Genomic DNA, 12,473 nt, shown 5'->3' with positions numbered 1-12,473 from the left:
GGGCCAAGGGAAAATAAGGGCTGACTATTGGCTCGAGGGCGGAGTAAAGAGCGAAGTTAAGCTCAGCCCAGGCTCGGGCGCGGGCTGGAGGCGGGGCCACGCGGAGTGGTCGGAAGGCAATAGCAGTGGAGTCAATGTTTGCTCTGGTTCTGGGCTGGCAGCAAGCGGGGCCGGCTTCGGATTGGGTGCTGAGCGCCTGAAGCCCCGCTTTAGGGGCAGCCGGGAGGAGGCTAGGAGGGTGGATCTCCTAGCCCGTGGGTGGAGACTTGATGCCCGCGGGCTGAAAAGAAACCAGCCTTCTAAGCTTTTGAGAGCTGGGCGAATAGGGTGCAGGAGGCGTGTCTAAAGCACTTGTTAAAGTTAATGAACCCAGTAAACTTGTTTTGGGATCCAGTGAGCCAGGCGAATGGTTCTGGACCGTGGTTTTCTTTTCTTTTTGCGGAACTTGGCATCGAACCCAGAGCTGTGCACATGCTAGGCAAGGGCTCTGCCCTCTTCTCTGTTGTGTTGCGGCAAGTCAAAAATAAAACCAGTGTTGGACGTGGTGTCAGACGTGGTGGTGGCGGACGCCTGTAATACCAGCTACTCTGGAGGCTGAGGCAGAAGGATTGCAATTTCGAGGCCAGACTCGGCAACTTAGTGAAACCTTGACTCAAAATATAAATTGAAAAGGACTGGGGATTTAGCTCAGGGATAGAGCACCCCTGGGTTCGAACCCCAGTAATATGAAAAACAAAACTGCTAGCAGCCATCCTGGACTCCTAGGACCAGGTAAACAGGACTAAAGCAGGAGAAGAGGGGGCAGAGAAATTCTCATTGTATTTCTAGAAACAAAAATCACGTTGATCTTATGACTTGTCTCTTCCATGGCTTATCCACCTCTGAAGGTGTGTGGACTCAATCCCACATCCCATCTTTCAGTAGCCTGTCTCCACTGGACAGTGGCTGCAACTCTATGACTGGGCAAAGGTGGAGCAGAGGCAGCAGTGTTTCTAGCTGAACCATTTCAAATCTCTCTGATCTGCTCTTCAGGAGGAACCCACAAACCCTAACTTGATTGGACATTTGAAGGGTCTGCCAAGGATTACCCAGGAGGGAATCCTGTGTGATCTTGGTGCCATGAGCCTCGTAGGTCCCAGACCAAAGACAGAGAAGGTCCCCAAAGCAAGGCCTGGCCAGCAATGCTTGGGTCACCCACAGACCCCTGTTTAACACAGCTTCCTCCTTACTACCTTGACACACACCTTATTCCAGTTCTCAGTACTCAAGCTGTCTATGCTCTTTGGAGTGTCTGCATAATCCTATCTGAATGTATCCTTGTTGAGGAGTCTTTTTATTGTTTGTTTTTGTACTGGGGATTAAACTCAGGAGCACTCGAACACTGAGCCACATCCCCAGCCCTGTTTTATATTTTATTTGTAGACCCTGTCTCACTGAGTTGCTTAGCACTTCACCATTGTTAAGGCTGGCTTTGAACTCAGATCCTCCCATCTCAGCCTCCCCAGCAGCTGTGATTACAGGCCTGTGCCACTGTGTCCCGCCCAGCTCTTGTTGAGGAATCTTTGGCCTGTAATCCTCCAATGGTTCCCCCAGAGTTCCTCCTGCCCTAAAAGCAAAACTGAAGCAGTCCCTGCTATGGGCATACAACAAGCAGAATGAAACACAATGAAGCCCACCTCCAACATACCCCAAATCCACAGAACACTTTATAAATATAGGTGCATAGAGCCAAGAACACAGTCTAAGCAGAGACTACAAACCCGACTCCAAGGCAGGCCCCTTCCCCCACTACCCCGCCCTGTGCTGGAGAGCTTCGCTCCTCTGGCCTCCCCAGCCTGCTCCTAGCAACAGCCAACAGCTCTTTCAGTTGCCAGGCAACCAAAAGAACCTGTCAGCCCCTTGGAGGCTGGGCTGGAGGGAGGTGGGCAGGACACAGACCCCAACCTATGGATGCAGGGCAGGATGGGGCCACTAGGAGGCATGGCCTTTTCCAGGCCCAAGCCAATATCATGGTTCTTGGGTCAATCACTCCTTTCCAGTCCTGTGCTCTTCCTAGGGAGTCCACAAACCCTTGCTTCCAAACCTCTAGCTGCTCATTCTCCATCTCCATGGGGGTTCCCAGGGCTATGGCAGGCTCTGCTCTCTACTCCAGTCATACACCTTTCACTCCAGGGCCTAAGAACGCATGTGGTCATCTCAAATCTGACTTTGCCCCCTGATTGCCAGCTCTATATCTAATCTACTACTGCCCTGATGCCTCTATCAGATACCTTGGGCTTCTCAAACCCCTGCCTAGAACTGGATACATCTCACCTCCACTGGCACCCCCTGCCTAGAACTGGGTACATCTTACCTCCATTGGCCCCTGCTTCTGGAGCCTCCCACCAGCCAAAGCCATGATCATGATCACTCTCCCCCACCCCAACATGTTGTCAGCCTCTTCTCCTCCTCAATTCCCCTTCAAATCTGTTCCCTGCACTGTGTACCATTCTAGACCTCCCTGTCTCCTCCCTGGTTCTACTGTTTCCCCTCTAAATCCATTTTCCACATGGGAGCCAAGAGGATACTGCTGAAAGGAAACACAATTAATTCCTTGCTTACAAACCTCTCTGGCTCCCCAGTATCCTGAGAATAAAGCTCATGCACACTGGTTTGGATTCTGCAGGAGATTGAGGCAGTGGAGTGGCAGTTAGCAACAGGGGCTCTGGGAAATAGTCTGCAAACTTTCTAGCTGCACCAGATGGGCACAGTGGCTCATGCCTGTAATCCCAGCAACTCAGCAGGCTGAGGCAGGAGGGTGGCAAATTTGACCCTGTATCAAAAAAAAAAAAAAAAAAAAAAGAAAAAGAAAAGGTTGGGATGGATCTGAGGATGTAGCTCAGTTAGTAGAGTGCTTGCCTTGCATGCACAAGGCCCTGGGTTCAATCTTCAGCAGCACTAAAAAATAAAAAGCAAAAAGGACTGGGATGTAGCTCAGTGATAAAGCTCCCTTGGGTTCAATCCACAGGAAACAAAACAAACCAATAACAAGAAGAAAAAAAAAAAAAAACTTGCTGGCTACATGTTACTTTGGACAAATACCAGAAACTTCCTGTGCCTCAGTTTTCTTGACAATAAAATAGGTCTAGCAATTATATCCACCCAATACACAGGCTGAGGTCAGGACTAAGGGAGGAAATGTAAGTAAAATGTTCATAACATGTATGGTATTAGAAAACCCTCAATATGAAGTGAATTGTTATAATAGTAATTTCAGTAAAGCCCTTATAAAGGCTGTCCCCCTCCAAGTATCCACCTCATCTTCCTCCACTTGCAACACAATGACACTTCAACTATTGATCTTGCCTTATAGTCTCTGTCTCCTTGCTCTTTCCGCTTGGTCCCCTATCCTATTAATCACTGCCCCACCCCACGCCTGCCATCATTCACTTCTTGACTATAAACTGGGCCTTTTTTTTAAGGAGGGGTGGGGGAAATTACTATTATAACAATTCACCTCCACCTGAACATGGGTATGGATGTTGGAGCACAGGAGGATCAAGAGGGAAGCGTCATTTGCTCAAGCACTGGGAACTTATTGGTGCCAGTGTGCTGTGAATCCAGGACAAGGGAAGCAGGTGGACCCTGCCCTCAGGAGCACATACCAAACAAGTAAACAGGGAAAGGAACTCCAGTTTTAGAGGAAGCCTACAGGGTGACACAAGAGTCACTGACAAGTCCTGTGACAAGTAGAAAAGAATGATAGGCAGAGGCAACATCAAATACAAAGGCCCTGGGGTGGGAAAGAGCTCCCACAAAGAAGGGAGAAAAACTAATGGTTCCTAGAAGTTCAGGAAGCTTTCTTGGTAAAGGAGAGAAGTGCTTGAGGAAGAACACTGAGGAAGAACATTCCAGAAAGAGGAAAGGGCACATGTAGGGGTAGGAAGGTAGGTATTAGAGAATTACCATAGAGAAAATAAAGGGTCAGAGCTAGAGAAACCCTTTACTTTGCAGCTGAATCAAGTGAATCCCATCCATAGTCATCCAGTGAGGGACAGCAAAAGTATACTGGTTATTTCACACTCAGGAATCCAGAAGTCCTTTTGGGCAAGATCATTTTGGGGGCAGAGGGTGGTTGCCTAGCCAGGGCCTCATGAGCACCAGAGGAAGCATGACTTGTCCTTCTGCCTTCTGGGCCCAGCACCACCTGGACTATTCCAGAAGGACAGTAGAATGACACAGAGAAGAAAGTGGTACTCTAGTTGGAGCAAAGAAGTACAGCTTCTGGCCTGGTGTGGTGGCACACGCCTGTAATCACAGTGGCTTGGAGGCTGAGACTGGAGAATCACAAGTTCAAAGCCAGCCTCAGCAATGGCGAGGCACTAAGCAACTCAGTGAGACCCTGTCTCTAATAAAATACAAGATAGGCCTGGGGATGTGGCTCAGTGGTTGAGTGCCCCTGAGTTCAATCCCCAGTACCAAAAATAAAAAATAAAATAAAATAAAAATAAAAAGAAGTGCAGCTGCTGGCTCACACTGACTACAGGCTCTCCTCCACAGACTACAGACAGGTCCATCTTGTCCTAAGTTCCTATAAAGCAGTAGTCCCTAGCAGGGTGAGGAACAGAGACCCCTGCAGTGGGCTGTGACACCCTAGCCTACAGGCTTCAGGAAGGGGAAGCTGCCAAACTTCCCCAAAAACAGTTTCAGAGTGGGTGTGTCTGTACCCCATCCCCTCCAAAGGCAGGACCCCCTAGATCCTGACCAAGATCCTGACCCCAACTCTATGGTTCCTAGGTGACAGGGAGGGCTTAGACAAAGACCTGTGACCACCAAATCACAAAGACAGGGTCTTGGCAGTTTTTACTAGAGGATCTTAGTGGCTAGAACTCACATCCTCCCAGCAGTCCTGAACTAGACTCCACCTCTGGGTGCATACCCTGAACTTCCCCCTTCTAGCTTCTTAGCCCAGCAGCAGTTCTGAGATTGGAGTCAACTATCCTGACCTCCCTCCCCACTCCCTGCTAGTCCCCCCTTCTCTGCAGAGGAACAGTCCCAAGCCTGGGGGACCTGAGCCCCAAGACTCCCCTTCCTGGTCATCTGCCCCTTTGCAGATAACTGGCTTTGGCCTAAAGAACTCAGGATCCAGCACTCCTCATCCAGAAGTTTCTGGATGAGGCAAGACCCTGTTCCCTCCACCTGACACATGGATATGGATGTTAGAGCACAGGAGGATCAAGAGGGAAGGATCATTTGCTCAAGCACTGGGAACTTATTGGTGCCAGTGTGCCGAGAATCTAGGTAAAGGGAAGCAGGTGGACCCTGCCCTCAGGAGCACATACCAAACAAGTAAACAGGGAAAGGAACTTCAGTTTTAGAAGAAGCCTCTAGGGTGACACAAGAGTCACTGAAAGGTGTGTGCAAGGGAAAGTCTGGCGGGGCAGGGGGGCGGGGATTTGAATCATGGGAAGGGAATAGTCCAGTCCTGTGATTAGCAGAAAAGAGTGATAGGCAGAGGCAACATCAAATACAAAGGCCCTGGGATGGGAAAGAGCTGGCTCTTCCTGTACCAGAAAGGAGACTGAACTGCTGGGCACAGCAATGCACAGCTGTAATCCCAGAGATTTGGGAGCCTGAGGCAGAAAAATCCCAAATTCAAGGCCAGCCTTGGCAATTTAGTGAGATCCTGTTTCAAAATAAAAAGGTAAAAAGGGCTGGGAATGTAGTTCAGTGGTAAAAACACCTTTGGGTTCAATCCCCAGTACAAATTGAAAAAAGAAAAGAAAGAAAGAAAAGAAAAGAAGTGAAAGAAAGAAAGAAAGAGAGAGAGAGAAAAGAAAGGCTTGTCCAGAATAATGAAAGCATAATGATGTGAGAGGGGGCTGCCGTGAGGCGTCACTGAGGAGCAGAGCACACAGGAGATACTTGAGGTAGGGACACCAGTATCACCAAATCAGTGACCCACATCTAGCCCTGTAAGTCCTACTGATCCTGGCACTCAGAGTGCCAGGCAGCCTACCTAGGTCCTGGTAGGTCTAGGAAGACCTCAGGGCTTTGAGGCCAAGGTCTAAGCTAAGCTCCCCTCTTGCTCCTTGTTCTTGAAGAGTTCATGATCTAATCTGCCACTGTGCCTACCACATACACAGCTTCCAAAGGCCACTTCCCCTGGGAAGCACACAATCCTTGGCGGGCCTGGGAAACGATAATGGAGATAATGGACTCTATCCCCAGGAGCTCCTGTTCTGCTCACATTGTTGCCTAGTCCTCCTTACCATGCTGTCCAAAGGCTGGGCTGGTAGCCTCTCCCATGACTCGTTAGGACTGTCATTAGCACTGCTTCCTGGAATTTAATTTAATAAAGGCGCAAAAACAGCCCTAATGAAGGTGATGCAATAGCAGACAGCCCAGCAAGGTGAACCTTGCCACCTGGGCCCAGGGGCTTCCTGTATCTGGTGACTAGGAGAGAGAGAGAAGAGAGAGGGGAATCTGTCCTGGGGAAGTTGGTCACTGAACCCAGGAAGCAAGGGGGCATTGCTCTACTCTATAGGGAGTAAACACTATACCCAAAGCCAAATAGACAGTTAGGCTGGTGAGGAGCTGCTGCCCAGGATGTTGGGGAAGAAGCTTCTGAGAAGCCATCAATCAGCAAAAAGGCCAGCATTATGTCACTCAACAGACCAGGCTAAAGGTTAGCACCAGGGTGTGGAGATTGACAGGAGCCAGATCATCAGGGACATGAGAGCAAGAAAGAATTAAAACTGTATTCTAAGTTTAGTGAAAATCATTGGAAAGTGTTTTGTTTTTAATATATTTTTTCAGTTGTGAGTGGACAGAATACCTTTATTTTATTGGTTATTTATAAAAAAAAGTATTTATTTCTTAGTTTTAGGTGGGTATAATATCTTTATTTTATGTGGTGCTGAGGATCGAACCCAGGGCCTCACACGTGCTAGGCGAACACTCTACAACTGAGCCACAACCCCAGCCCTGGAAAAGTTTTATTTATTTATTTATTTATTTTGGGTACCAGGGATTGAACCCAGGGGGCAATATGACACTGAGGCACATCCCCAGCCCTTTTTTGTATTTTATTTAGAGACAGGGTCCCATAGAGTTGCTTAGTGCCTCGCCTTTTTGCTGAAGCTGGCTTTGAACTCAGGATCCTCTAGCCGCGGGATTACAGGCATGCGCCACTAAACCCTGCTGGAAGTTTTAAAAGCCGAGTAATATGATTTCCCCCCCTCTAATACTGGGGATTGAACCCAGGATTTTCATGCATGCTAGGACACATCCTCAGTCTTTTTTTTTTTTTTAATATTTATTTTTTAGTTTGTTTTCGGCGGACACAACATCTTTCTTTGTATGTGGTGCTGAGGATCGAACCCGGGCCGCTACCACTTGAGCCACATCCCCAGGCCCATCCTCAGTCCTTTTTAAAAATTTTTTTATTTGGGACAGGATCGCACTAAGTTGCCCAGGCGGGTCTGAAATTTGTGATCCTCCTGCCTTGTCTCCTCAGAAGCTGGTATTGCAGGCAAGTATCACTATATTGGGTGAGAGCTGATATTTTAAAGTCCCCTCCACTATGAGAGGCAAGGCCAGAGGAGGAGAGTAGGCAGGGGGTGGCCACCATGTGATGGTGATGGAATGAAATCTTTGGGGACAGGGCTGTCCTAAGTCTTCTGGGAGAAGAAATTTTGGGGGTGGGGTGCAAATATAACCAGGAAGTTTCTATTTCCTCTAGAAGCTTTGAGCTGGCTCATCCCCTCAGCCTTCTCTGCAGGCTTGGCTTCTCCAAATGGACGTTGCTCAAACACAAAATATAAAGAAGATCCTTCTAAAGACCACAACTCTCCACCTCCTCGGGAGTGCCCCTTCCACCGCTCTATCCCTAGGAAGACTTCCGGGCCCCCTACCGGGTCTTGGCAAGCGCTAAACTATCAAGGGACCCCAAAAATGCATTTTCCCAACGTAAACGGATGGGGGTCTCGGGCCTAGAACTTCGTATAGAGCACCCTCCCAGGTTGCAGCCTGCTCTCGGTCCCTGCCCTCCGCAGCCCCCTCGAACTATCCAGTTTTCTACCTCCCAAGAGTTCTCGGGAACCACGCCCCGCCCCCGGGATCCTAGGCCCCCAGGTTCTGGCGCCCCAACCCAGGCCTTTCAAGCCAGCAGAATCCGGAAGCGACCTCAGTACGTTTTGCCCCGCCTCTTCCGGGGCTTCTCTAGGCCCGAGCGCGCGGTTTCTGTGGCCACCAGAGGCAGCGCAAAGCTCGCGGGCAGCGGCGCCTCCTGGCGGGCCTCGGCCGCAGCGCTCTGCCGGTCTACTGAACGTCTGATGACACCGGCTTTCTGCTTCCTCCTGTCCTGTTGCTTCACACCCTCTGTTTCAGGAAACTCCCTCCCTGTCTGCTACCGCTTCGCGGAGATTAGATGATGATTTGAGTGGTGCCCCTCTGGATCCTTGTCTTCTCCCTGAAGACGGGGAGGCTTGGTACCAATCGCCCGCTCTCAGCCCAGAGCCAGTGCACCATGGAGTTCCTCCGGTGCCCTGTGGATTTTGACTCCAAAGCTGATGGAGAGGAGCTGGATAATACTCGGCTCCCGGAACGCTCAATCAAGAGTGTATCTAGCTGGGCATGGTAGCACATGCCTGTTATTCGAGCGTCTCCGGAAGCTGAGGTAGGAGGAACGCAAATTGGAGGTCTACCTGTAATTTAGTGAGGCCCTAATTGAAAATAAAAACAAAAGGAGCTGGAGGGAGAGATGTCACTCAGCGGTAGAACGCCCCTGGCCTAGGGGTCTAGCCCCTTCTGCTCTGGGGACCCCTCCAAGGTCAGGCAGGTGGGGAACCTGGGCTGGCTCCTTTCCGTATTCACCTCCCGGTCGAACTCCCACCTGAAACCTTCCTGCCTGTCTTCCTCTGGTATGCCAGCCAGGAAGACTTCCAGAAATGCCTTGGAGCCTTAGAGGTGAGAGGGTCCCAGCCACTGGGCTGGGCAATGCAGTGGGCCATTGTGAAACCGTGACTCCGCGGTTGATCGCATGGGGGCAGCAGAGGCCGCTTCTAGCAGACCGGGGCGATTAGATCTCTGGCTAAAACTGTTCTGACCCAGCTGTGCCTGGCATGGTGAGTTTACAGCCCTGTGTGGTTTTGAAAGCAGTTTTGTTCTCTCAATTTTTTTCCAGGGATACTTTTTTACTAAGTCACTCTCAGTCAATTATCACGGCTCCAAGTTGTTTGAAAGAAAGTCAGTTGCTGGGTGACTTTTCTCTGGGGTCAAGACAAACATCTGGATGAGTTCCCTGGGTCTCTTCACATTCTCATTGTTGTCCCTGGGATGCGTCTGGGACTCATAATGTCTTAATATCTAGCACTTGGTCAGAGATCAGCAGCCACCCTTCACACTTTCTGTTTTTTTTCTTTCTTTTTTTTAATATTTATTTTTTAGTTTTCGGCGGACACAACATCTTTGTTTGTACATGGTGCTGAGGATTGAACCCCGGCCGCACGCACGCCAGGTGAGGGGGCTACTGCTGGAGCCACATCTCCAGCCCCCCTTCACACTTTCTAATGTGCAGATTTCACTATCCAACCTCCCACAATGGTCCTCCAGCTCAGTTTCCCCAGCAGTATATTCACAGAAGTCCTTCACCTACCTTTGGCTCACACCTGACCAGCCTATTCCATTCCTTCCCCCACAATAGCATCTTTCCAGTTTGTTTGTTTGTTTGGTACTGGGAATTAAATCCACGGATGTTTTACCACATAGCTACATCCTCAGTCCTTTTAAGTTATTTATTTTTTTTATTTTGAAACAGGATCTCACTAAGTTCTGGGGCTGGCCTCAAACTTGTAATCTTCCTGCGTCTGGAGCCACTGGGACTGCAGGCATGTGCCACTGCCCCGGGCTTCCAATCTTTCTTAAAAGCCACTTTTGGCTCTGCCCCTTTAACTTCACATAAGTTGTCTATATTAGCTCTTTCTGATTGTCTCTCACTTTTTCCTCTACCCAACCCAGTCATGTTTGCTTCTCCCTCCACAAAACTTCCTTGGACAGGATCCTTAGTTACCACAGGGTCCTGAATCTGATGCTCCCACCTGAAACCTTTCTTAGTGATTCCCAGCATCTGATATTTGCCTGACTCTAGGTACCCACACTTTCCAGTTTTCCTCCTACCTGCTGGCTTTTCCTATGCAGATCCTTGCCTGATTCTGTCTTATTTCTGCAGGGCTCAGTGTGAACTGTTGCCTTCCTCTGTCTAAACGTCCTCCCATTTTGTCCAGGCCCATAGCTTGAAGTACCACTAACTTTGCCTCTCAGACCCAAAGCTCCACTGCCAGCCAATACTGAGCTTGCAGCACACACCAGTAACTGATGTGACTATACTTTGATATATGGTCAGTACTTTCAACTCTTCACAGTCATGCTGATATCCCTTCCAAGCCTTCTCCTACCCTAGCCTCCTGAAGTGGCAGCTCTATCCCTAGACAAACTTGGAGTCACCCTGATTCATCCTCTCTCCCCATATCCAGGCCATAAGGCAACCCTGCCACCTTTATCTTCCAGACAAAATACCTTACACCAATTCTGCCACTACCTGAACTAAGCCGCCTGACATGATTGGAATAATTGCAGTAGTCCTAGTGACAGTGTAACTCTTGCCCCCCACCCTATCCAGAGTTTAGTTTCAGTGTAGTAGCTAGCATAATCCATACAAAGCTTAGAGTCATACTGAATCAGATCCTGCCTCCCTGCCCCCTACTCTGTTTAGGACCCAATATTGATTCTGATCTTACCCAAATACAAATCCAAAGTTCTACTTACTATTTTTTTTTCATATTGGGATTGAACCAAGGGCTGAGCTATATCCCATCCCCAGCCCTTTTTTATTTATTTGTTTATTTTTATTTTGAGACAGGGTCTCCCTAAATTGCTTAGGACCTTGCTAAGTTGCTGAGGCTGGTTTTGAACTTGTTATTCTCCTGCATCAGCCACCCGAGTTGCTGGGATTACAGGCATACACTACCACACCTGGCTCCCAGTACTTTTTATTGTTTTTATTTTGAGATAAGGACTCACTAATTTGCCCATGTTGGCCTCAAATGTGCCTCAGCCTGCTAAGTAACTGGAATTACAGACCTGTGCCACCATGGGATCCAAAGCTCTTTTCTTTCTTTCTTTCTTTCTTTCTTTCTTTTTTTTTTTTTTAATGATACTGGGAATTGAACTAGGACACTCTTCTATACCCCAAGCCCCTTTTTACATATTCATTTACTTTTATTTTGAGACAGAGTCTTGCTGAATTGCCTAAGTTGGTCTCAAATTTGCAATTCTTCTGCCACAGCCTCTAGAGTAACTGTGACTTTAGGTATGTACTACCACCCTTGCCCCCTCCAAAATTCTTATGGTGGCATGACAGGGCTCCACAACATTTGGCCCTCTCATGAGCCTCCAACCAACCCTGTAACCATCTCTTGCCTTACCCAGCCCCAGCCCCAGTGGCCTCCTGGCTATTTTCAGATGTCAGGCACATTCTATCTCAGAGCTTTGCACTGGCTGATCCCACTGACTAGAACTTTCCTCCAAAGATGTTCGAATAGCTTCTTCTTTCTTCAAATCTCTGATGGCCTCTTTAGTGAGGGTCACCCTGATCTACCTCCTGATCCCTTGTTTTCTATTGCCCTTGCCTTGATATTTTATTTCCCATAACACTGAGCATCTTCTAAGAAGTGATTTAAGCTAGTGGTTTGTTTAATATTTCTGTTCTGAATCCAGTTCTTCACTAGTTCTTCACTGCTGTACTTGGCAGGTGCTGGAAGAATGCCTGGCACATAGGAAGTCTCAATAAACACATAATTTCTGGGGTAATAGCTAAGTTGTATTGTGTTTGCCTTGTTATGTGCAAGGTCCTTGGTTCAATTAGGAATTAAAGCTAGCACCTCTTAAAAGGCTGGAGGTGTATCTCTGTGGTAGAATGCTTGACTAGCATGCATGAGGCCCTGTATTCAATCCCTAGCACTGCAGAAAAAATAAACAAATAGTTGTAGACTGACTAATTAATGCATCCCTTTTCATTTGATAAGTGACTATGTGCATGTAAACATGGGTGAGGATTTTTTGGGCAAGGACAGTGGCTGGGCAGGGAAATCAATATGCTTTTGTCCCTTTTCCTAGTCTATATATCTTATTTTTCTGTAACATTCACAAGAAAAACAGTGAAAATAAGTAGAGATGATGTCTATATTAGACTTTCTGGCTACCCTGCCTTTTTTTTTTTAAATATTCTTTTTTAGTTGTAGATGGACATGATACCTTTATTTTTTTTATGTGGTGCTGAGGATTGAACCCAATGCCTCACATGTGTGAGGCAAGCGCTCTGCCACTGAGCCACAATCCCAGCCCATCTACCTTCTTAATATTCCAAAAAGAGCAAGGAAAAAATTCTTTCAGAACAATGTTTTATTTTCAGTGCTGGAGATGGAACCTAGGAT

Source organism: Urocitellus parryii, chromosome 2, assembly GCF_045843805.1.
Source record: "Urocitellus parryii isolate mUroPar1 chromosome 2, mUroPar1.hap1, whole genome shotgun sequence".
NCBI lineage: Eukaryota > Metazoa > Chordata > Mammalia > Rodentia > Sciuridae > Urocitellus > Urocitellus parryii.
This window is presented reverse-complemented; position numbering follows the sequence as displayed.